The following is a 27795-nucleotide window of genomic DNA, read 5'->3' on the forward strand; positions in this document are numbered from 1 at the left end:
CATTTACACCTTCGTAAATGTCAAATTTCAAGTAAACAAATCAATGTTTTAGTTCAAAATAGATATGATCATCAACATTATGATAGTAAACCCTGAGAAGAACCTTACACTAGTTCAGCAAAAAAAAATTCAAGTTTCAGCTTTTGTACAGGATATGGCTTCTGGTAATGTAGAGGAAAAAATCAAATGCAGTCAGTGATGCTTAAAATAAGTGAGATACTGGAGGAATATATACAGTAAAATGACAAAAGGCTGAAAAAATAAACAAAGCTTTAAGTATTATTCTAATGAGCTGATAAAACTGCAGAAATGAAAGACTAAATAAAGAAACAACTGGATGGACATGAGACCTCTCAAGAAAAGTTCTTTAAAAATAGCAGAGTTAGAAGACAAAGCATGCAGGGAAACCATAAAAAAAACTTTGGTGAGGAAGAGCCTTGCAGCTGTTCATCAAAAAGCACTTCATGTTTCATCTTTGGTACAGGAGATGCTGAGATGGCTTCCAGTAATTCAGGAGAAAAAAAATCAAATACATTCAAAGGTGTATAAAATCAGTGAGACTTTGGATAAATACATAAAGTAACATGATAAAAGACTAGGAAGAATAGACAAAGCTTTAAGTGGCTATTCAGATAAGTTGATAAAACTGCAGAAGTCTGAGATTTAAAATGAAGTAAACACTTGTTGAATATGAGGGTTCTTGAGAAGAACTTTCAAAAATAATGGAATTAAAGACAGAACATGCAGAAAAACCCTGAGATTTTCTTCTATACCAGAGAATCTAGATCAAATAGACTGCATTAATTTTATGAAAGTACAAATAAGCAACTGGACTCATACCCACAGCAAAATGTGTTAACTGAAAGGGAAAATAATTTGTATGCCACAAACCTTTTATTTTATTTATTTAATTTAACATTTGTTAACTGGGAAAGTCTGCCTTGGAATGAAGCCAATTTTCAGTGGAGGCCTGGGGAGAAACACTACAGATGCATGTCTTTGTAAAATCGGAGGAAACCGGAGTACCCGGAGGAAACCCATACGAACACAGGGAGGACATGCAGACTCCACACAGAAGGCCCTCCAGCTGAGAATTGAACCAGGGAACCTCTTGCTGTGAGGTAACACTGCTACTGCTGCACCACTGCATCATCCATGAGAAAGGAGACAAGACATATATTAGTAAAGATGCAGTCATACCTACAGAAAGAGATGCTCCTGACAAAATTTGGAGAAAAGAAAAAAGTATTAAAAATTGAGAACACTGGCCAGTGCAGTTGCATAGAGGGATAAAGCCATAACTACAGTCCAGGCAACCCAGATTTGTTTAGCAGCTCAGGTATCTGTGGTGTTTGGTAAGAAGGAATGGGCATACCCATCCCAGGGAGAAGGTATTTGTCTGGGTGTTTCCTCTGGAAATGTATAGTCTACAGAGTTGAGTAGCCCTCAGAACTAAAAGATGAATGCAGGTGAAGGGGGATACTAAGGGGTAAGTCATAAATTAAAAAATCCCTCGGTGTAAACAGTCAACAGTATGACTCACCAAAATGCTCTTAGGTTCCATACTGACCCCAGCCTTAGAATCCAGAATGTGTGAGGGCAGTAGGAAAGGCTGGTAGACCCAGTGATTGCTGGAGCACTGGCATAGCTGGAAATGAATGAAACAGAAGGGTAAAAAAAGTGGGTACACCAGAGTGTTTGTGAAAATGATTACTCCCTGTTCACCAGGCAGAAGAGAAGCAAGTTAATCCTTGCAATCAGGGGATGTTGAGAGGTAAGTGTGAGAGTCAAACTGTTATATTCAGCTCTTTAGAATATTTTTCCGGAAGGATCAAAGACATTTTTGGATGTAGACAGGGCTAAGTAGGAAATAAAAAAAATACCCAATTAAGAGTGAGCCACTAAGCTAAAGGAGCTCTGCTTCTCATTCTTCTGACAATAACAAAGCCCATAATAAGAACTTGCCACTGAAACCTTTTCTATTGTTCCAAAAGAAAAAGATTGAGCAAAAAAAGCATAAAAATGCACCATAATTAAAGGCTGATTGTCAAATTCAAGTCCAGTTAAAAACATACAATGACCAACCATATTGGCTGAAGTTACAACTTTAATACATTAGGTAAGTATTTTTATGTTAACAGCACTTCATCAGACCATAACAAATATCACAAAATTGTGAGGCAGCAAACACAGCTTAGGTACAAATGAGTTTTAGTAAACTAACACTTTTGCGTCCTAATGCATATAAATATATACACTGCCTAAGCTAAAAGCAAATTAATAAACATATCACCAACTAAATAAAACACTATGAAACTGATACAAGGCATGTATAAAAAATGTGTGTATTATCTTAAATAATATTTTCAATATCTCAAATCTCAATCGGCCAAAAAGGTTTTAATGATATTTTATCATTTAATCCAAAAGATTTGTCAGCCTGTAATTTTATAATCCATCTAACCTCACACTTTTCTATGATGTTCTTTATGTCACCTAATTTAAAGCTTCTAGTAATAAATTCAAGTACTAAAAAAGAAAACTTGTGATCTAAACTATTATGTACATATCTTAATAGGGCATTACTCTCATCTTCCTTATTAATTGCATAAAGATGTTCTCTTACTCACTCATGTAGGGTCCTATTTGTTTTGCCCACATAAAAAACTGGACATCCTGTACAACTTGCCAGATACACTAAATCTCTCAAACTACAATCAGCATAACGAGTAAACTCATATATTCTCTCAGTTGTGGGGTGAATAAATGTATTACCATTAACAATACAGTAACAACAGCTTCATCATCTGCAGCTAAATGTACCTTTCCTATGTGACTGTACCCTCTGTGGTATATCTTTCTCATAACATAATAATTGTTTTAAAGATTTATTGTTCTTATATGCAATATAGGGTCTCGCTCCTACAAATTCTTTTAACTTCTCATCTACTGTGAGTATCCTCCAGTTCTTAGAAATAACCTCCCAAATAGCTATCTTATTAGAGGTAAAGGGGATAATAACTCTCTATTTGTTATTAATCGAGGATCTATTACTGTGAGCTACATCTCTATCTAATCTCCTATCTCTAAAAAATGGTCTACTTCTCTCTGTTCGGTTAATCAATGTTCCTCCATTCAACAGAGGGCTACATTCTTCCCTTTTATATCCCGTATCAAAAAGGTCTGTCTGAAGATCCTTAAAAACTTTCTCACAATAAACTCTACTGCTTGTAAGTCTGGAGAGCCTAAGTCCCTGTCCTTTTATGATATTTCTGTAAATATGAAATGGTCTATATAGTATATTATTCTTCCTGCACACTTTCCGGAAAGTCTTGGTGGAAATAATTTCTTCATTGTTAATAACAGTAACATATACGAAATCAATGGAATTTCTAGACCAATTAGCTGTAAAGTGTAAAAAAGTTGTAGTAGAATTAATATATGTTATAAAATTAGTTAATCCAACTTCACTACCACTCCATAACAAAAAGATGTCATCAACAAATATTTTATAATATATTTAACTAGGATAGTCTGAATTAGTCAAAACAAAAGTATTTTCACAATGAGCCATAAAAATATTTGCATATGAACTAGCGCACAACGTGCCCATTGCTACGCCTTTCTTTTGTAGATATTTGTTTCTAAACAAAAATACATTATTGTTTAAAATATGTCCATTAATGTACAATACAAAAAAGATCTTATCATGATAAACTGTTGTGGTCTTAATCAAAAATTGCCTACTTCATTGGGAATCATTGTAAATACTGAATTTACATCAACCATAACCAAAATGACTTCCAGTGCAAAATTATCAGAAAAAACATTCAGATAGTGTAGTGAGAAAATGTTCAGTGTCTCTCAAAATTATGTCGGTGGCAGCTACCACAGATCTTAGTTGTCTCTCAACAAACAGAGAGATGGGTTCTGTAAGCCACCCTCTGCTCGAGATTATACATCTCAGGGGGGGGGGGTCTGTTGCATTCTTATGTAGTTTTGGTAATCCTCTGAATGAAGGAACAACTGGCATCTCCACTAAAAAATATTTGTACAAATCAGCATCTATAATTCCACACACCAAGTAATCATAGAGATCTGCATTGAAATTCTTGATCAACCTATTAAGTTGTTCATTAGTTAGCACAGTGTATGTATCAGTATCATTTAACATGTATAAAATCTTCTCTTCAATTATATCTTTATCCATAATTACTACTGCTCCTTTATCAGGAGGTCTAATTACTATTCCTTCATTGTCCTGTAAACTTTTAAGGGCTTTTTGTTCATCCAGAGTCAAATTATAAAAGGTCTTACCTTGTCTCTTTCTGCTCATCAATTCGAGCAAGTCCTTTTCACAGGATCTTTCAAAGGCTTCTAATAAGGGGTGTAATGTCAGTGTAAAAACACCGGGTTTCTTAAAATTACTTATATGATCATTCCCAGTGTTATTAAATACTAATTTCAACATTGCATTCCTAGCGTACAGCTTGATGTCAATAATTAGGTCAGAGACATCAGTCGGTTCAGATGGAATAAAAGAAAGACCCTTGTGGATGATGGAGCTTTCTGCATCACTCAGTGGATAACTGGAAATGTTCCACAGTGATTTGAACTTATTTGGTTCCAAGGTCTCTTTTGTGCTGTTTTTATTTCTGTCATATCAGCAGATGTTTTCCACCATGTCTTCCCTATGCTGTGTGATCTCTGTTTCTGTGGGTAGTTCCTGATTGGAAAAAAAACTTTTCATGATTAGAGGTCAAAGCTTTAACAGTCTTACTTCTAACATCTATAGAGCTATTGGATCTACTCTGTGGTGTCAGTGAAGGAATTGAGGTCCTTTTCACAGATTTATCACTCAAAGAAAGAACGGACACTTGGTTAGCAGAAATCACGGTTTCAGTATTCATGTGTGTAGATTCTCTTGGCCAAGAAAAGACTTGTCCTTTACTAAAATCATTGTAGTCATGCTCTAACTTCTTTTTCTTCTGAAGGTAAAGTTTGCACTCAGTTGCCGTGACATTTGGCCTCAAAAAATGTGGTGCTCCTATTTGCAGATAACTGCAGTGAAACTTGTTGTTGTAACTGTAACACTTTGGCTATGAGGCTGTCTTCAGTAGACATGTAGTGTTCAATCGACAATCTCATATATGAAAAATTTGTATCTAAGTTAATACACTGCCACTTCACTAATAACTCTGGAAAGGAATTTCCATATGTTGGCATTTTAAGAATATGCAGTCCTCTGGGGACAATTTTAAAGCTTAAGCATGCTTCCATCTATTTATGTTGCCACTGCATCTTTTTTAATTTAACTAAGGCTACTTCAATCTCTCTAGTTAGCCTTAGCAATGCTCCATTGGCAGGTATAGTCTTATTGTCACCATTTATAGTACTGGCTGTATAAGTAAGATGTGGATTACCTTCCGCTCATAACACTCTCTTAAATTAATCCATTCTAGTATTCTGCCATATGCAATCAGGATTAAAATTAAGTTCCAAGTTAGCACCTTCTACCATGCTCCCTTGGGTTCAATCCAAGAAACAAACAACAAAACGAATGATGTGTCCCAATGGATAAAGCACCTCTCAGTAGAACCAAATAAATATCACAAAAAACGGGAGGCAGCAAACACAGCTTAGGTACAAATGAGTTTTAATAAACTAACTTAAAAAAGTAAGCTCTTTCTCGTCCTAAAGGGCACTTCATCTGACTTCAAACAAACCAAGAAAGAAATCCAGGCATATGTATAAAGTAAAAATTCAAAACATCATCAAACAATTAAGAATCAGCCAATCAGCTCAGAGATCTAATCAAACACTAATCTCATGAATACACTAAAAGCCAATAAATCACTGTATTGAAAAGACTGCTATAAATATTAAAATAAACATAATAATATTCAACTGTTATAAAAATAATAAAACAATTCTATAAAAAACTCTAAAAACACACACATTAAATAAGAGCAGCAATTACACTCATTAATAAAATTCAGTTAGTAACCATGGTAATAAATTAAAATGCAATGAAGTAATTTCTTCATTTTAAGTGCTGGTTTCAATGGTATATTACCACTGAGGCCAAAGCCTTTATCTGCCTGCAATAAAATAATCCATTTTAACTCATCATTCTATGTCCTATCTGTTATACTCCCTCCTCTAAAACTCATGTAGTTTACTTGCAACACCATGAATTTAAAAGCATGCCCTATATTACTTTTAACATGTTTATTTAATGCATTAGATGCTACATCTCTCCTTATATCACCTAAATGTTCTAATATTCTTTCTTTTACACTGTGTTTCATTTTTCCTACATAATAACATGGACGGTCTCTGCACGCAGACAGACAAAACTAGATTTTTGCTTTTACAGTCTGCATACATCTTTGGCTCATATTTAATCTTTGTTATAGGATGAATAAAATAGTTCTTAGTAGTTATAGATGCACAAGCTTTACAAAGCCTACATGGCTAAGTCCCTATTCTATCTGAAATTAATTCAGTATGTTTCCTATCCTTCATATAACATAACCTCTTTAAAGACAGCCCATTCTTAAAACAGAAACCTGGGGTATCACCTACCACTTTCCTTAGCCCTTCATCTACTAACAGGACAAATAATGTCACATACTGTATTAATATTGCTGGAGTAAGTTAAAGTGACCCACACATTATTATTATTGTTATTGATTCTCTTATTAGTACCATAAACCCACCCATTTTGTTTAATCTTCACAGAAAAATAGGCTCTTTACTGTTTCTCATTACCTTAACCTGATCCATTGTTTCAGTTATCTCATTGACCCCCATACCTTCTCTCTCTAAATTCTTGATCCATAAAGCTAAATATACTCTCCAGCTCTAATTAGTCTGTATGGAGCCTGGAGGCCTGTAAAATTTGCCCTTTTAATACATTCTGATAAGTATAATTAGGGTGCATACTTATTCTTTGCAAAGTTTTATTTTTCCAACATGTCTTCCTAAAATACTTGTTTTCAAAAATCCCATTTCATCTTTTGAAATCCTAACATCTAAAAAAATCAATAGTATTACATGATGTATTAACTGTCAATTTAAAAAAAAAACTAGTATTCCTACTGATTTCATCAACAAACATCAAAAGTTCATCATTTGTACCACACCTCAACCAAATAAATCTCCTGTAAAATAATGTGTGTCCATTAACTAAATCATTACATAAAATGTTCTGACTCCCAGAACACCATCACCATATTGGTGTAGCTCTTGGTGCATGCAGTGCTCATAGCTACGCCATTATTCTGAAGGTAGAATTCTCCATTAAAAGTAAAGACATTATGTTCTAATATCAAATTAAGTAGTATACATAATAATGTAATTTGATTATTAGAATTTTCACTATTGAAGAACAGATGGCATTGTTCCCAAAATTTAGAAGAAAGGATAGAAGGAAATTATAAAGATCCTAAAGGCTTTGTTTAACAATGTTTTGAATACTGTGGGAATGCCAGCACAGTGAAAGAAAACTGTGCTGGCTACATTTCCAGATTCATAACACCAGTTTTGATTTTAAACCACAATTAATTATAAAGTGTTTATTTCTATATTAGCTACAAGAATATCAAAGATGTTTCCAAAATTTATAGATATGGATCAATGTAGTTAGTGAAGGGTAGGCAAGCATTTGAGAATATTAATTGACGAATGATGATCTCAGGGAAATGTCATGTAAGAAAACATTGCTATTGCTGGTAAGTCTTAATACAGAAAAGGCGTTCGGTAACATTTGCTGCAATTTTGTGCAGTATAACTTGCATTCCTTGATAGAATAAACAGGGTTAAGAAGGAGAATATATGAAGTGCCATTGACAAGTATTAAGGTGGGAGCATTCCTTTCTGACAAGCTGTGTTTGAACTGCAGATAAAGGCAGAAATGTCCTTTTTCTCAGCTATTTAGAAGCACTGATAAAGAAAATAAGAGTTTTACAGATTCAAGGATATAACTAGTGTGCTCAAGAAATGTTACCTTTATAAAAACTGACATGATATTTTATGGAATCTACTCATAGTAAAGGAGAAAAATATCCTTTACCAATGGAAAATGACAGTACTAGTGAAATGATTCCTCAGTCTGAATATATATTAAATAAGACTCATCATTTAGCTAAACTTCGAATAAAATTTAGTTATGCCTGTATTATCTAGTAACAATAATCATACAGCTGTTACTACCTGAACATCAGGTTTAAAATGTTATCAGTTATAATCTGGATCAAAACTGTTATTAGTTGAAATTCACCTTATCATCTTACCACAAGCACAGCATAATGTTAAATTTATCACAGTATCAAAACTGAACAACAGTTTTATCTGTGAGCCTTATATAACTGCTCCTTTAGGCATGGGCAATAGCTGAAAATTGTATTGATAGTCCAACCACCTGGTTAACAAATAAGCATCTAAAGGGTTACATTCATCCAATGTGAGGAAGGATGGGAGTAGTGACATTAATGATGCAATAGGCATATGCCATTTAACATTGTTTCATTAGTGTTTGGTCTTACAGATATGCAAGAAATGCCAAGAACAGTATGTGAATACAGCTGAAAAGACTTAATTATTGCTAAGTGGCAAGTGTTAGCAATATTAAGATTTCACAATGTATCACATACTGCAGTTTAGCTGGGTATACCAGAATGTGATACACTGGGCATGTTTTCCTACATTCCTAGCTATAATCTGCATGTTATAAATATAATATTGTTCCCCTCTACTCATCACTCATTAGACCCATTATAGAGTACAACGCCCCTTTTGGTATGTACCTCACAAGACATCTACAACTGGAAAGGCCGCAGAAATACCTCACAAAGAGGATTACCGGCCTCAAACAGATGCCCTACACAGACCTTCTCAAAAAACTGCAGCTTTACTCTGTTGCATATCGCCTACTCAGAGGAGATCTCTGCCTAACACACAAAGCTATGTCAAACCCAGGGCTTTTGGACATGCTCCACTTAAAGAAATCCCAATCCCTCTGAGCTACATGCTCTAGGGACCTAAACCTTGTCACCACAATAAACAGAACATGCTGGAGGGATAGATTCCTGTCCCAGAGACTTCCCATACTCTGGAATAAACTACCTATCTATATCAAACAAATCCCCTCATTAGCACTCTTCAAGAAAAATCTTGATGATTTGATGGGCAATAAGAAATTCACCCTGGGGATCACTTCTGTGGCTCTGTTCGACAGTGGCACAGGAAAATAATTTTCTTGGGTGGCGAAAGCCAGGGTACCTTTTGGCTAGGCTTATATAGGCCCTAGGGCCAATAGCCTAGTACCTACCTATGAACCTATGAACCTATACAATATAGCACAACATGGCAGATGTTATGAGATGTTGATATACAAGTGACCCAAAAGTTTGGAAATATGGATACAAATAGTATATATAGAACATTTACAGTGAATTTGTTGCAAATAAAACACTGTCCCCAGGATTCAATAATCCTCTGTGTAAGACTAGATTAGTCTTACATGGAAACGCCAGTCTAAGAGTAAGACGGCAGTGTGCCATGCATATTAATGAGGGTGCGCTGCCTCAACTCTAAGGCTAACACGGACCCTGCACGAGAGCAGGGGGCATGTCGGACTGCCGAGCAGTCCAAAAATCCACGCCCCTGCAAGTGTCTCAATCAGGAAATGTCAACTGACATGAGTGAGTCCGCACAAATGTGTACATACCCAACACTACACTCCCCCACATTCTAAACCCCTGTACAATTATAAAATGTAAAACTTTTATTTATTTATTTTTTTATTATTCTCGATATAGCTGCCCATATTTGCGCTTGTTTGCGCGGGTTTGCCCATTGCTTAGCTACAGTTAGCAGTTTAGACATCAAAGAGAATAATAAGAAACTTATATGCAAATTAAGCAAAATAGTGATAGCGTAGTGGTAGAGCCTATGCACAAAGAGGAGACATTCCCGGTTCAAGTCCCACCACTCCCCTTTCTATTTTCTGTTGGAAATCTGTATATAAAAATAATTCCTGACATTTATCATTTAAATTTTAGTAAAAAGCATTGAAATGGCCTATGTAGTAGTGAACAAATTTTTTATATATATATATATATATATATATATATATATATATATATATATATATATATATGAAGGTGAAATGGTTATGCATACTGATGGATGCATAAGTAACGTATCTTAAGCAATGTGAAGCACTGCTAAGCAAAGTTTACCAATATTAAGCATATTTAAATGCAATTGCTCGTAGCAGAGCATTGCGCAAACTAGCGCAACAGCTTTGCGCAGAGCTGTGCATCGCGCAAACTAGCGCAAACAGAACATGTTTGTGCATAGCTGCGCACTGCGCTAACCAGCACAACATCAGGAAACGATGAGCAATGGAGCAATGCCGAGCAATGTCGAGCAACGTAGAGCAACGTCGGGCAAAGTTGAGCAAAGTCGGCTAAACACAGCCACACCTCCTAGCCGGTCTGGCCAGTAGTAAAATAAAAAGCAATGCCAGGCCTCGAACCCAGGATACTGTGCACCATAATCACAGTACTGAACCACTAAGCCATGTCAGCTTTTCATAAGCATGCACTTTTAACACACACATACATATCAATGGAAGTTTACCCATTGCTAAGCAGGTGTGCTTTTAGCTGAGTTTTTTCAAAACTAGCCAATCACAAATAAGTGTGGGAAATGATGCATATTTAAGCTCCATAGGCAGGAATACTTGCCATAACTGGTTGTAGCTCCCGTCTGCAGGCAGCAATAGCCAGTGCTGGAGAGGGCTCTCATTTTCGAGCGCAACACTGGGGCATTGAGGAGTCAAAAGTAATGGTTTGGCTCCTTGTCCATAATCATGAGGATAGACTCCTGCAGGGCCAGTACCAGGGCACCCAATACAAACCGGAAGCCTGAGACCATCTAGCTCATGAACTCACCAGTGCCATAGCTGTCCCTCAGACTGGTGAGCAGGTCAGACACCACCATGCAGACCTGAAGAGACACAAGGTGGATCAACTGGACCAGTGGATCCAGGAGGCCCGTGAGATGGAAAATGCCCCACTACTGAGTAAGTAGCCATGGAATTAAGTATGTAAGAATTGCTATTCTAGTGTATACTATGGATGGGTATGTCTCAATATCACTTCATTTACTTCACAGCTGCAGGTGTCTGTGCTGCGAATCAGCAAGCCTATGCAGATAGGCTGCTAAGGCTGTGCCACCAGGCAGGTTAGTAATTATTCTGCTTGTACTGTTATGTAAAATAAATGAGAGAGCCTGAAAAAATTGTTTTAACACAATAAATAAAGGTATAATAATTCTCTAATAATTATTCTGCATGTACTGTTATATAAAATACATGAGAGAGCATCTAGAAAAGGGTTTTAAGTCTTTAATAAAGGTATAATTCCTGGAGTGTGTCTGTGTCATTTTCTTTGATATGTTGTTGTACTCTTGCATTATAGAAATAGTACAGTTGTATTAAGCGCTGTTAACACACAGTTGGGTAGGCCCATATAAAGTGGATGAAGGGAGTGCCAGTAGCTTTTAAGCATATTTACAGTCCTCAACTGTTGGTTCATGCCCAGCATGTACAGGTTAATCTGGCACATGATTAGCTTGGTATTGTGTTCCCCAGAAATGTCATTGTGCTGGCAGAAATGTATGGAGCTGTTAGCATATAACTGATAATTTCTCCTAAACATATCTAGATAAGTATAGGAAAGTAGACCTGTCAGTGTACCGTCTCAGCAGTAGTGTGTCTGAGCAACTCACAAAATATGTAGCAGTAACATTGCCCGTTCGATTCTCAGTTAGAGCATCTTCTGTGTGTCGACATGCGTGAATGGGCGTTCCTTCCTTGAAGATTGTGCATTAGGCCCGGCAAGCCAGCACGTAAAAATCTACTGCCAATCATTAGTGGACCGGAGTTCCGCTGTGGTGACCCCTAACCGGGAAAAGCCAAAAGAAAGAAACAAACAAACATCTGCATCCCAGACAGTTTGTATGTCAGATACAGCCCATGTATATAAAGATCTAACAAAACCCATTTCACAATTTAAGGACAATTGGGTAGTGTAATAATACATGTAGAGGACATATAACTGCAGTTAATAGGAATGTAGTGTAAACTAAAAGGATATATAAGTTGTTAATGGAGCTATCATTTTCCACCCTACTGTATGTGCATAAAAAATGCAATTCCACACCTCAATGGGTATGTCTAATCTCAAAACATTTGTTGGGACATATGTCCTATTGGTTTATAAATATCTGCATTTATTTCTATGCATGTGCCCTGTTCAAATACCACAATATTGGTGGCCTGTTGCCATCAATTAAACCTGCATGCTGTTGTAATGTCCATTGTTGTTCTATATATGCATGTGTCATGCTTGCTGTTCAACTGTTGGAACTCTGGTGTGTTGGGTTAATGGGAATACTTCTGCATGCTGTTATAACTAATTGGGAATGCTGTTGACTGTTACTAACCCATATTTTCATTAAATCCAACTAAACATAGAACGTATGGGAAGGCCGGTCCCAGCGGACCCACCTGTCCCACCTTAGCTGGCGATGGCACCTGGCAAGAGCAGGTCCGGTGCCCAGCCTGGGACCTCCTCCTTCGTTGGCCCTATGCCAGATTTGGGTGGAAGCGCTGCAGGGGATGGGGCTCATCCCCCCGTGTAAGCATGGGTGGAGGAGGGCCACCTATCACCCTCCGAACAGTCCGGGCTGTGGTGCATAGGGAGATCGAGTGTTCTGTCACTGATCCTCTACGCCAGCTTGAGGCACGAGTGGCGTGACTCACGGGTGAGCCTGCCCCTCCTATGCAGCCCCCAGCACAGCCACCCTCCGGGCTGTGAAGGTGCAGTGGTGACTGCCCGTGGGTGGGGATCTCAGTTCCACTGTTGCCATCTGTGGGCTCATGGGCTTGCGATTTCCAAACATCCTTCCCCGTCAATGGTGTTCACCCACCACGTGTCATATTCTGCCCCTGTATGCATCTTGTTTATCTTGTCTGTTTACCTCCCCAACCTACCTCCCCAAATATACCTACTTCCCCTACCCCACATTCCACTCTCACCTGAAAAAAAAAGAAAAAAAGGGCAATCTGCTCCCAAAAAAACAATTATGCCCCATACATAGCTGCCCATTTTGCACACATGTCCGCTGGACACATAAGCTGATATTTAATTGGCAGTACAACATACTTTGTTGTCCTCACCCCTCTCACAGGGGTTGAAGGTTTCATATTTCCCTCCAAATTTATTGCATATGCACAGCTGTTGCTGTTAAAGAAATGGGCAGCTATGGACCTGCCCTACACCCATCCTGCACATCCCGAGCTGTTTTCCCTACTGTCTTTCCCTCTTTGTGCCCCTTTTTCACCACTTTCCTATCTCCCCATTTTCTTTTCTTTCAAAGAAATGAGCATGGTGGTTAGCGGGAGTAAGCGCTATTAAGCAGCAGTTAGCTGGTTTGCATGAGTGTGCACCTGTGTGCGCTTAGCTAAGCATTGCTAAGCATCGCGCAAACCCATGCAAACCCACTTACAACTGCTTAAAAGTGCCTTTGTCACTCTGTATGTCAGGGCCCTTGTTCTGCTCAGCAGCAAAATAAAACACCTCTGTCAGTCTCGAACCCTGGACCTTGTACACACTAGACTGCATGAAGTACCACTAAGCCACAGTAGACATATAACAAGTTGGTGCTGAAATAAATATATCATGCATCAGAATAAGTGAATGTAAAGGAAAAATAGGAATGCCATAACACAAATCTTGTTCTGTGGATCTTTACCAGCAGTTGTTGTGGAAATGCATTACACGACTATGAAAAGAGAACCAGCCATTCTAGCAGGAAATAATGTTACAGCAGCACTTTACAACCCCCACACAGTATCATAGCAGGATAGACACTGGCATATCTGATTAGGGCAGAGGCCATACTTCCCAACTGTGACTAATTTTCAGGGATGTCCCTGATTTTGAAACAAATTCTAGCTGTGTCCCTCTGAATCCCTCTGAAAAGTACTGACGTTAGGCAGAAAGGTGGGGAATTACCCTTAATGAATAATGCCAATAAGTAAGAGTTAGACACTGCTTGTACTTCAGAAAAAGTGTATTAATCCATATGCTCTGGTTCTCTCAAAGTCTCAACTTAATGCCTCTAATATTTTAAAGGTGTACCTCACTTTTACCTACTTTTCCCTGAGTCTGTTCAAATATGTACCTGAGTGTTTGAGAGGCCTGGCAGAGGCAGAAAGACACAGGCATATCAGCTTTTCTGCTGTTACACACTGTGCAAATAGCTTTGGAAGGAGTTCCAGAAGCATACCCTTATGTAGGAGTACAACACTGAAATACCAAAGGATGTAGCCATGTACTGGTAGCAACCAACTGTGACAATGTCATTGTTCCAGTGCTGAAAAGACTGGTATGGTGCACAGACAAAGAATAACAGGTTAACCTCTGGCTACCATCTGGATAGGTCCACAGTTGGGAGCTACACAGACAGACTACTTGCCTTGATAAACTAATAGGTACACAGCAACCCTTTAAGTCCAGCAAGATAAAATTCACACAATAACACATAATGCTCTCTGTACTTCTGCACCCATACCCAAATGTACAATATACCTGTGTGTTCAGGGTCTACCAAGGATGTAGGTAGGCATACTCAGTACTGAAATTTGTCCAGTTTTCTTGAGCAGCCTGTGCTAATGTCAACACTAAAAAAGCACAAACTGTTCAGAAATGAGTAAATTAATATTCAGAGTATAGCAGTTCACAAACAGTTCATGTGCCAAAAGAATACATCTCAATAACTACTTTTGTATGGCAGTTAAATGTATAATTAGAAAAGAAAGTACATACTCCCATGTATCTTGTGTTAGCATTTGGGGGGTGAGTGCAATTCTACACTGACAAGTGTGTACTGGAAGCAGCAACATTCAGGTCTGAGTACAACATTCAAATCACTGGCTACACCCCTGGCTTCAGATATAAGAACTATACCAACCTTCTGACTTAAACAACGATGTCCACAGCAAACAAGCATGATCCCCATTTTGGAAAGCTAAAAGGGCTACGCCTACCTGAGTTAGCAATTTATAGCATTGGGTTGCTATGACAGTGATTACTGCAATTACCACACAGCAGGCTGCATGCAATTAGTAAATGGTGGCCACCAATTGGTGCAGAGGCCATAACATGCACATGTGCAAATACCTATAAAAGCAGGCTATAATTGCTGCCCACAAACTCAATCACTTTATTGCAGAGACTGAGAGAGAGAGAGAGAGAGAGAGAGAGAGAGAGAGACAGTGAAAAGCAAAAGGAAAATGGAAAATAAATAATACCAACTCATACAAAGGAAAGGTATGTAACAGATATGTATTTACTGGCATGTAGTAGATGTTTTTGAAGAGTACTCTACATAATGTGAACCATTCCTATGTGGCAGCAGTACGTATCTATGCACAGATGTCCTGCTTAACTACTGCCATGGGCAATTCAGTGTGTAGCTGTGTGCAGTGGGACATAACTGTGAAATATGTAGCTCAGCATTAAATGTCAAACATCTAATCCATGTTATCTGTGTTCTGTACAGTAGTGTGGACAATGGCTGTTTGGGGGATTAGCGCAAACATTTATATAAACATGGTTGTGACAGAGTAACACATGCATGATAGTCATATTAAAGTTTAGCTTAGCATTGGCAACTGCTGTACCAGGCTAGTATGCTAATCTAGCATTTGTAGCTATATATACCCCTCTCTAATGTTACTGTGTGTTCACATGTGACACCTGTTCATGTTGCAGCAAGGCCCAACAGTTCAGCTGTGAGGTCCAGGGACTTACAACAGTGTGGACCTTGTGTGTGTATGGCACACACATATGGAGAGATATATATGTGTCATATATATTATCATCTGTATATGTGCATAGAGCAAGGGACATATTGCAACTGTTTGTGAAGGGTGGACATATATATATTGGTGAAGGTTGTTATGTGCATATTTGTATGTAGGTTTTAGTGTGTGACAAACAAGACAGCATACAGTGCTGGTATATGACATGTGGTGGTTTAACACTGTGTGTGTTTTGCTCAGTTTGCAATGTTGCAGCCAGTGAGGCCTGCTAAAGCTACCTGGGCTGAGAACACTTTCAATGTATTTCTCACAAGACTGTGCAATATTATTACATTACTGTATACCTCACATCCTTTGTATAATTGATATTCCCACCATGAAAGGTGGACTGTATATGTGCCTATATGTATATATATATGTACATCAATGGATGTGCATATGTGTGTATGTATATATATCTATATATATATATATATATATATATATAGAGAGAGAGAGAGAGAGAGAGAGTTATATATAGTCATACACAACCACATCTACTTGTTGCAATAGATTCTATGTAAAGTTGACCTGAGTGTGATGGCCAATGTGTTGGTGAATGTGTCAAAGATGTGTATTTGTGGGATAGCTTAGTGGGAAACTGTTTCTGTCAGGGTATTATGTGTCCTTGCTTTGATCCCAGCAAAAGCTATGTATGCTGTTGCTAGGCAGATAAAGCACTATGGCATACAGTTTGATGTAGTCCCTTGGTGTTAACTGGGGTGTGTCATTGGAGGCTAAAGCACTACATGTATGCTTATTGATTGTTACTGATGTTGAATCCAAATTCTGTATGAACTGTAGTACTACTTGAAGCTGTAGGCCAAAACAGCAAAGTACGGTGTATATCCACATTGCTTGGAACCACTGTTTGTGTGGTCCCTGTAGCCCTCGCAGATTACATTCCTCAGGCTTAAGGTTTTGTAAGTACTGACACACAGTACTGTATGGTACACGTAAAGCTTATCTGGGTTGCCATACCTTTGTGTCTTGTAATTATGTCTGATGTGTGTGTGGGTATGCCTGTAACATGTCCTCTGTCATATGTGTGTTACAAGATATAACTGCGTATCTAGCAATATTTATAGTTTACTACAGCAGTATGCCACCTATATCCACAATTGTGCACATATTTTGGCCACGGGTTTGCCATCAACAAGTTGTGTTGTATAATGGTAATACTGTAACTGGACTTTACAAACATTGTGATGGATGACATATTTCTTTATGCATTCGCTTGATCTATACCATCTGTGGCTAGGTGGTGCATTGTGTCGCATACATTGTGCCATGTACTGTTGTATAGTCTTATATAGTGATTTTATTTTGTTGCTGTGCAGAACATGGTTTATTATATAGAGCATGCCAGGCACTTCCAAGCAGTTGTGGGGTGAGCACTGAAAAGTGGTATTGAAAGTGTTTAATCTCAGTCAGCTAATAGGTTGCTATATATGGCAGTTCAGTGATATCTGTACTGTATAATGTTAAGTGTGCCATATGACTTGCTCAGACATATTTTTTCTTTGTCTTCCAGGGATCATGGCCCACCATCGTAATCCCAGCTACAGTAGTGCTGAGGATGACATTATTACCAGCTGTCTGATTCAGCACTACAGCCTACTATTCTCAAGAACCAGCCAAGACCAGCATGAGCATACTGCACTGTGGCAAGATGTTGTCCGGAGGGTAAATGACATAGGCATGCATAACTGGACATATGAGCAGATACGCCATCACTGCAGTGATTTACTTAGACATGTCCGGCAGCGTGCTTCTGATGTCCATAGACAACAGCTTGCAACAGGTGGTGGGATTAACATCCATCCATCCCCCTCTCACCAGAGTGGAGGAGCTGCTCCTGAGCCTGGTGGCACCTGCCCAACAACAACAACAGCAGACATTTACCTTGATGAAGGTTGGGGCAACCCAGCAAGAACACATGGAGCGTGCAGGTAACATGGCATATCTGTAGACTACTGTTACCTCTATTGGTAGATCATGCATATGTGAGATGTGTACTGTGTAGTTAGAAGATGTGGAGCCTGTTGTTGTGCAATACTGATCATTTGGAACATTATCTGTAGGCCAGTGAATGTAAACTGTTGTACTATTGTAAGATTGCAAACCCACAGTAGCAATGCCACAGTTGTCGACACTGACAAACTGTCTCATATCCATGTACATCCCTCTGGTGTGACAGCAACGCAGCGGACACATGCTGGTGAGTGTGTTCTACATTTATTATTGCAAATAAAAAGTGCATGTCATAGTTAAGGTGTAGGCCATGTACACATGTAACACACCTATGCATAATGCATGCTGTGCATGTTTGCTGTGAGACTACGCACATCTCAGTAATGTGATTAGCTGCCTCAAACACATGCAATACACAGACCATCTCAAACAAATGTGGCAACACTGTAGTGACCATTGGATATGCAGAGTCAATACGCATGCACACAACATACACAACTATGTCATACACAGAACATGTTAACATGCTACACATGAAGTATTCACAAACCCTCTGTAAAGTCACACTCTAGTATCCCAAATGTCATCCACACAGCACACATAATATACCTGAGGGATAGAGGCCTATCATGGGGCAGTGAAACACACTGCAACACACAACACATTCATGTTAGGCAATGCTCCTTACTGGCCTCCTTACAAACCCATGTAACAACTGGCGGTGAAATGGTGAATGTAGCCATGGTAGTGCAGTTCTGGTACAGCATGATAGGTGCTGGTTTGGGACACATTTGTAGCCTTGAGTGACCACATGATGCTTCACGATGATGGCTTATGGTACTACACCCCATCCAGTTATTGTAACCACAGTACTACACATAGCTTTCATTGCTATACACCTCAATGTTGTGCGTGTGCAAACATATGCACCTATAAACAATATGCATGCCAATCACCATTTGCACAACCGACACATATATGTCTTGTAATGCTATTGAGTGGCTAGGTAATATGACACACATTGGGTATGTGTGATGTTTAAATGTGCAGTTGGGTTTTAGCATGCCATGTCATGGATGACACTGGCATGTCCACATTATGATCTACACTCACCATAACTACTGTACATTGGCTATGTGGACCAATGGTATTCCATCAGTTATACATGCACCACTGATCTTGTGTGTATGCACATCATGCATGAGCTAAAACTGTGTCCACAATTATTTGCTAAAGACACAGAGGCTCTAATCAGAATTGGATATCTATGTGACACACAGATACACATCCAGCCATGTTATGTATACCTGTGAGTGATGGTGCACAGTACATTAAAGAGTTTTTAATACTTGCACAGCAAAGTTGTGTCCATGTATACATTGCATTCCAGGGGGAGGCCAAACATCGAACAACAAAACACATGCATCAAAGCCATGTATACTGTTAGTAACAAGGACTGTCTACACTCGCACTGCATGCTGTTGAGCAACACATGTCCTGCATGCTGACATGTGTGATATGACTGTTTGGCTTGTGATACTGTACCCCATTGTCAACTGCTATTGAGTATGTTCTGAGATTGCTGGTGGTGTGTGTGTGTGTGTGTGTGTGTGTGTGTGTGTGTGTGTGTGTGTGTGTGTGTGTGTGTGTGTGTGTGTGTGTGTGTGTGTGTGTGTGTGTGTGTGTGTGTGTGTGTGTGTGCGTGTTTGTCTGCTTTAGTGAGGAGTGTATTTGTGTGCATGTGTTCATGTGTGCATGTGTGCATGTGTGCATGTGTGCATGTGCTCATGTGTTCATGTGTTCATGTGTGCATGTGTGCATGTGTTCATGTGTTCATGTGTTCATGAGTGCATGTGTGCATGTGTTCATCTGTTCATGTGGTCATGTGTTCATGTGTTCTGACATCATGTACAGGTCTTAAAGTGTGTTTCCTGTTTTACTCTCACAGATGCTGAGGTTGGGCTGGTTCAGTGCAGCAGGGAACCTGATGTCACTAACACAAGTAGTGATAATGAGGATAGGTGTGTTGAGGCACAGGCATGTTTGTCAGGGTCTGTTGTTGGGCCACCAATTGACAGTGCACAAGTCTCCACCCCATCCATGCACACAGTCATATGGCCTGTACATCCATCATCACCAACGCCTTAGCAGAGGGACAGTGTACAGTCAGCAATGGCCAGGACAGTGTGGTATCTATGGCACATGCATCAGGATACAGCAGCCATAGCCAGATGTCTGGAACGGTACCACATAGGCAGATGTTCAGGGGTTCTCGTCAGAGCACTGCTGGTCATCATGCCCCTGGCAGACGTGCCACAACTCTTACAACCACACGCATGTTCCAGGCTGTCATGGAGGCACAGGCATGTATGGAGCAGGATGCCAGACAGGGACTAAGGGCACAGAGGGCTCATAACACCTCTTTAAATGACAGTATCCGTGACCTAGCAGGTGCCATCCATAATTACACTGAGGTCATTGATGGACGTTGGGGTGAGACATTAGATGTCCTCCACAATGTCATGTCCATGTGTCAGGACAGTGTGGGACAGTTGAGACGTCGACGTGGATGTATGCCAGCAACATCATCAGCTGGCAGTCGCCATGGACGTCCATCAAGTCATAGCCACTCCCGTAGTGCCAGTACCAGCCCCAGCAATGTTGGAGTGGGCTGTCCATAGACCATCCTAGAAGACCATGTGCACGTGGCTCTGGCCATTCCCAGCAGGGACCTGGATCCAGTGTACATATGTCAACCTCTGAGGATAGTACCCAGTCTGGATTAGTACCTGATACAGTCTGCAGCACCCCTGCCAGGCACAGGTCCAGTATCCATGGCCAGAGATGGTGATCTGTAAAGCCTGCCAGGTACAGTCTGTAGCTGTCCCACAAATCCCTGTATATGGCAGCCACATGGTGGAACTGTGTGCATGCAGACACACACACATAAACCAGACACCTAGGGCAAACACATACCCGCACACATTACATCCACATTGGCCCATAAAAGTACTCTTGGCCCTCACACACACACTCACACACACATATCGATTGTATGGCTCAATGTAGGCCTCTGGCAAACCAACAACCCACCCTGTGCATATGATGAAACCTGTGCCACCTCCTGTCATCTGTAAAATTGATGCAGGAACAGGCTAACATGTTGCTGATGCACAGGGTGACTTTATAACAGAATAGCAATGTTAGCATGTTGTCAGCAGTAAAGTGTAATGATATCTTTGAAGTGTAGCTGAGCATGCATGATGCATTAAAGCTATAATTGCCAATGTAGTATTGTTTACACCAGTGTTTATTCCAATTGTGTATTGTCTGCCCATGTGCCACTTGGCAGATGTGTGTAGTTTTGTCAGCATGTGTTAGACAGTGGACAGTAAGTGTGTGATGTGTGCAGCACAGATTTGCAGGTGTACATTTATGAACATGGTTGAGGTGCACTGTCTGCATGTACATGCATATTGGACACATGGGCAGGGTGAAATGCCATGTATTAGACAGTGTTAACACTCCATAGTTTCTATTAGTGGCCAGTATGCATTGTACTACACACATTTTGGAACTTGAGTACACGTGTGTGTATGACACGGTTTGACACTGTGCTGTGGGTGATACTGTTACTATCTGTCATTGGTTTGCATTCTGGTAGTATACATAACCTCAACAGCCTGACCATAAACAATTGTTAGATGATGTCTTGACAACTGACACACAGATGTAGGACACATAGTAACATTTGCAGCCTTCAAGTACTATTCTATGCCAGTAACTAGTGGTATTCACCTGCAGTCAGTCCTGGGACCACTCCTGTTTGGCATATAGCTTTCTTAGGTACAAGCAAACACAGTAGGGATATGTCTGGCCATGTTTGGCAATGCATACTGTGGGCTATAATGCATTCTCCAGATGATACACACATCCTCCAAAAGGGTATCATACAGACAAATACCTGGTGTCAAACCCATGCTGTAAAGCTATAAGCCAAATAAAGCATAGTCATCCACTTTTACAAAACATAGTATCCCCAGAGAACCACATAGGTAGTAGCCCCCAAAATGTTGAACAGGTACCGATGTATACATAGAGCCATGTGTTACGTCATCTCTCCTTTGATAATCACATTTCCAAAGGGTTTTGGAAATCCCTCTGTGGATCACATAAGCAATAAGGGGTCTGCATGCATATCCACAAAGGTTGTTGCACACCTATAATAAATAGCCATCTTCAACAGACTTTGCTGCTTTTGAACAGGTTTCAAATATACCTCAGGCATAAACCCTCACTCAAACTATTCAATAGAAACTGTAATGAGTGTATGTGAAACGGATGACGTAGGCCAGGGATCACTGCAGTGGCTAGGCTTGTCACAAGCATACAGATGTGACCTAAGGTCTGGAAAGCGGCAGCACACTCTGGCAAAGATAACAGATGTGTTCATGGAGAAAGCAGGGTTCCCACCTATGAAATAATTGAGGTCACATGTATGTATATGTATTTGCCACACAGCTACCTAACGTGTAATGCACATTCTGTTGTCATTGTGATATGTCATACAGTAGTAAAAGCAAAACCCACATCACATTGACCAACAGTGTCACACACACAGTCATCAAGTGCAGGATTCCAACCCCTACCTAATTACTTTATAATACTAGAGCAGTACTCATTAACACGACACGCTATACACATTACTGGGCGTTCTTTTTTCCACAGGTATATTTGTAGGATGGTAACATCATCAGACTTGACAAAGATGAGTATACCACATTTAAGGTGTTTCAGTAGTCTTCAAAAAGGTTGCTCCTCTCCAAGGAGACGCACACACTCTCATACAGTTGGCAAATGCAGGATTCAAACCCCTACCTAACTACTTTATGATACTAGAGCAATACACATTAACACGACACGCTACACACATTATTGGGAGCTCTCCTTTCCACAGGTATATTTGTAAGGTGGTGACATCATCAGACTTGACAAAGATGAGTATACCACTTTTAAGGTGTTTCAGTAGTCTTCAAAAAGGTTGCTCCTCTCCAAGGAGACAGACACACACACTCTCATACAGTTGTCAAGTGCAGGATTCAAACCCCTACCTACCGACTTTATGATACTAGAGGAGTACGCATTAACACAACACACTACACACATTACTGGGAATTTACCTTTCCACAGGTGTATTTGTAGGATGGTGACATCATCAGACTTGACAAAGATAAGTATACCACTTTTAGGGTGTTTTAGTAGTCTCCAAAAAGGTTGCTCCTCTCCAAGGAGAAACACACTCACACACACACACACACACACTCGTACAGTTGACAAGTACAGGATTCAAACCCCTACCTAACTACTTTATGATACTAGAGGAGTACACATTAACACAACATGCTATACACATTACTGGGACTTCTCTTTTCCACAGATATGTTTGCAGGATGGTGACATCATCAGACTAGACAAAGTAGGTTACATTAAGTGACATTAGGTGGGCTACATAGAAGGAATTTCTAAACACTTTGGGCAATGTGATCATAAAAGGAGAATTTACTATCTACCTGGGTCCCCAGGGCCATAATTACATTCTCCGTACATACTGGATTACCACCTATGTGGTAATTTGTGTGCACTTTGTTTTATCCAAAGGGGATGACTATGCATTTTTGGCATTCTGCTTGAGGGCATTGTTTTGACACCAGGTATCTATCTCTGTGAGACCCTTCTGGAGGATGTCTGTGTCAGCCGTAGAGTCGATTATGGACCACAGTTAGCAGTCATCTGCAAACTTGTTCAGCCATACTCCTCCCGTGCTTGCCTGTACCTCTGAGCAGTATCTACTGAACAGGTGGGGTCCCAGGACCAACACCTATGGGATGCCATTTGTGACTGGTTTAGAGTCGGACATGGTGCCCACAACTCTGAACATGTGTGTTTGATCTGTGAGCCAGTTGGCCACCCATCCTGTGACATAGGTGTTAATGTTCAAGCTGGTAAGCTTGTCCAAGATAAACAAACAGAACTCCTCGCAAGTACGGTATGCTCGGCCAAACCAATGTAAATCAAACGCAAGAGGCCGGCATAAGCAGTCAGAATCCTTTTATTGTTGAAAAAGATGTAAATTACAGAACAAAAATGTCCTGTAATAAAAATAACAAACCAGTTTCAGCTTAACAGCCTTCTTCAGTGTGATTAGCTTGAATTCCAAAGTGCAATGTCATGAATATTTATAAGTTACATCCACCAATGACAACAATGGTATAATCCAACCCTTAGGTTGAAAACATAATACAGAGTAAAATACCAGGATCTAAGTGTTTTAAACACAGTTTTCAAATATGAAAGGAAATGTTAGTGGGCTCAGAGTAATATCAACCTATTACAAAAGTGTTAATATATAAATATATATATATATATATATATATATATATATATATATATATATATATATATATATATATATAAATAACATAATTATAAAGCAATAGCATAAAAGTGTGTCAAGAAAAACATTTGTATATACACACTGAAAGGATAGTATATACAATACATGTATGCATAGATAGTTGCAATATTTATCCAAATTGTTACTGCACATATCCAATTTACTGAAATAAATGGATAGTCAAATATTTTCATATGGAAAAGCAGAAATACATATAACCATACAAAAGTATCTAAATAATGGTATACAAGGACCGAAAAAAATTTTTGGATAATAGAAAAATATAAATTAGTGACATGATTACTACCAAAACAGTCTGACATATCAACCAATATAGGTAATATGGGTATCCCAATAGTAATGCATATCACAACAGGTTAGCTGTATTAAACAGTTATTATAATCTTAGTCTATAGTATCCATTATATTCCAAAACATGTTCATAAGTGGTCATTAAGTCCAGGGGGAAAAAGAGCCCCTAGATGAATGATCCAATATTTTTCTTTATGATTGAGGATACTATGCCAACCTTGTATATTGCTCCGGTCACCAGTAATTTTGTTGATGACTGAAAACATAAATTTAGCCTTTGGATGTTTGATTGTGTGTCTGTACAGTGCATTGGTATCCTTCTTGTTCCTGATATCACTCCTATGTTCACCAATCCTAATTCTTAATGAGCGTGACTTTTGTCCAACATAAAATGCAGAGCACTGACATGTGGCCAGATATATTACCCAAGTGCTAGAGCAGTTACCGAAAATCCTCAGATCATATACCTTGCTAGTATTAGCACTAGTGAATTGTTTCAGCTTATTCACTTGGTTACAGGAAATACAATGGCCACAGGGAAATGTGCCCAGGAGTGAATCACCAGAAAGTGTTAACTGTTTGAATTTAGCCCCTCCACTTTCCTTATGTTTATAATGTGAGAATAGAGTACCCAATGTTCTACCTCTCCTATATGAAAACTGACATTTGGGACCTAATATTTCCCTAAAATGATTGTTGGCTAGTAAGATGTTCCAATTATCATCCAGAATATTTCTGATGATACTGTGGTTTCTACCAAATGTATTGACAAATCTGAGACAGGGTACTTGTGTTGTTTGTGGCGATACCTTATATTGAAATAATGTGTTTCTATCCTGTTTCTGTGCCCAAGTGCTGGCAGAATGGACATCAAAAAAGTTATATCCCCTTTCTAAGAATCTGTTCTCAAGGTCGGTCTTGGCTTCCTCAAAATCAGTTCGGTCAGAACTGATGCGTTTAATCGTAAGGAACTGTGATTTAGGTATGTTCCGTATGGTGTGGCGTGGATGCATACTGGATGCATGTAGTAGTGTGTTATATTGTGGGTATTTTCTGTGAATTTTAGTACTCAATGTGTGATCATGGTTTCTGTAAACCGTTACATCCAGAAAACCGATCCTATGTAAATCAGAAGTTATGGTAAATTGTATACCCCAAATGTTGTCATTCAAGTATTCTACAAACTCTTGTAGGTATATAGTATCAGCACGCCACACCATCCAACAGTCATCCAAATATTTACACCATATATCGATTTCCACCATATATATGTTATGTAGTGAATTATATATGAGACATTCCTCAAGATATGCCATAAATAAAGTGGCGTAGATAGGGGCAAAGGATGCACCCATGGCAGTACCTTGGAGTTGCCAGTAACATTCGCCTTGGAAGTAAAACACATTTTTGTTCAGTATATCTTCTGCCATACAAATGATAAGGGTATTGAAACCAGAGAGTAAAGGTTTGTCTTTTCTAACCAGAATTGTAAGGCCTGTAACCCCGCCCAGTGGGGTAAACTAGTGTACAAGGATTTGACGTCCAACGTACACATTAACCAATGAGGTTCCAACTGAGTGTCCTGTATAATTTGTAAAAATTGGGTTGTGTCTTGTATCCTGGCTCTAACTTGCTTCAGTAATCGTTTAAGTTGTTCTGTTAAGAACACAGAAAGTGGAGTAAGTGAGCCAATGCCAGCAACAATAGGTCTACCTGGTGGTTTGGTAATAGACTTGTGGATTTTAGGAAGTAAATACAAAATTTGTTTCTGTGGGTCCATTACTGTAAGATGTTGGGCTGTGTTAGAGGTAATAATACCTTCCTCAACTGCCAAATTAATAAATGAGTCTATGTCTTTTTTAAAGTTCATAGTAGGATCATAACCCATATGCATATAATACTGCCTATCTGATAGCTGTTGTAGACCCTCATTAATGTAATAATCCATATTGAGAATCACCACTGCTCCACACTTGTCTGCTGGAAGAACCACTATATTACGGTTATTTCTGAGTTCTGCCAGTGCCATTTTTTCAGATTGAGTTATGTTTTCCCTCATGATGTGTGTTTCTGCATGAGGGAAGTGTAAATCCCGTAGAACAGATTGTTGAAATATGGCCACGTGTTTATTCATGGGTGGTAGAAATTGAGATTTGTGAAATCTGAAGTCAGTAGTTCTTTGAGAGGTGGATGAGTCCTGTTCTGAAAAAAATATTTTCAAATTAAGGTTACGGCAGAATTTAATGACATCTAATACAATATTGTATTCATCACACAGGAAGCTTGGTACAAAACCCAATCCTTTATTTGGTAATTGTTGTTGTTCATGTGTTAAAATAGTATCAGACAAGTTCAGTACATTCTTAAATTGTGTTGCTATTGCCTGAGTAGAGTTGTTATCAGCCCCTCCATTGATTCTGTACCAGTTCCTGCGTCTATGTTTTCGACCACCCCTCCGCTTACCCCTTTGTCTAAAGGGACATTTGAGTTTGACCTTTTTCACCTGGGAGATTCATATGTTAATGCATTTTCGCTGTCAGTGTAAGAGGACTCCTCCCCCGAGGTACTAGTGTAAGATTTGTCTCGGTGTTTCAAAATAGATCTGTGTCTTTTCCTTGCTCTGCCTCTGGTTACACCAAGGTTTGCATCATCAAATCTAACAGATCTCTGAATATCGAAAGGGTTACCCCTCTTGTAATCCATAATATCTCTATTCCTTATTATTATTATTATTATTATTATTATTATTATTATTATTATTATTATTATGTCATTCCTGACCACCAGCATGAGATAAACGACCATCTCGAGGTGATTCAGCAAGTGTCGGCCATGACCAAACCAGGCCCAAACCCTCTGACAGAATTTTTTCAGAATGCCTTTGGGGGGTGGGGCTCCATCTTTATGAACATACTGATTGCTATTGGGGTAGGTTTACTCCTAATAGGAGCTTGTATTTGTTGCGGAATCCCCTGCATGAAGAAATTAATTAAGGAATTCATAGATATATCCGTATCTGAAACTATGTATCAAAGTACTGAATTTGAAGAGCTACTAGAATGTGAGACGCTTTCATAAATGTTTAAACTGAATGACTTTCTTAACTGCAAAT

Source organism: Protopterus annectens, chromosome 4.part0 (genome assembly GCF_019279795.1).
Source record: "Protopterus annectens isolate FY-2018-M chromosome 4.part0, PAN1.0, whole genome shotgun sequence".
In the NCBI taxonomy this organism is placed as follows: domain Eukaryota; kingdom Metazoa; phylum Chordata; order Ceratodontiformes; family Protopteridae; genus Protopterus; species Protopterus annectens.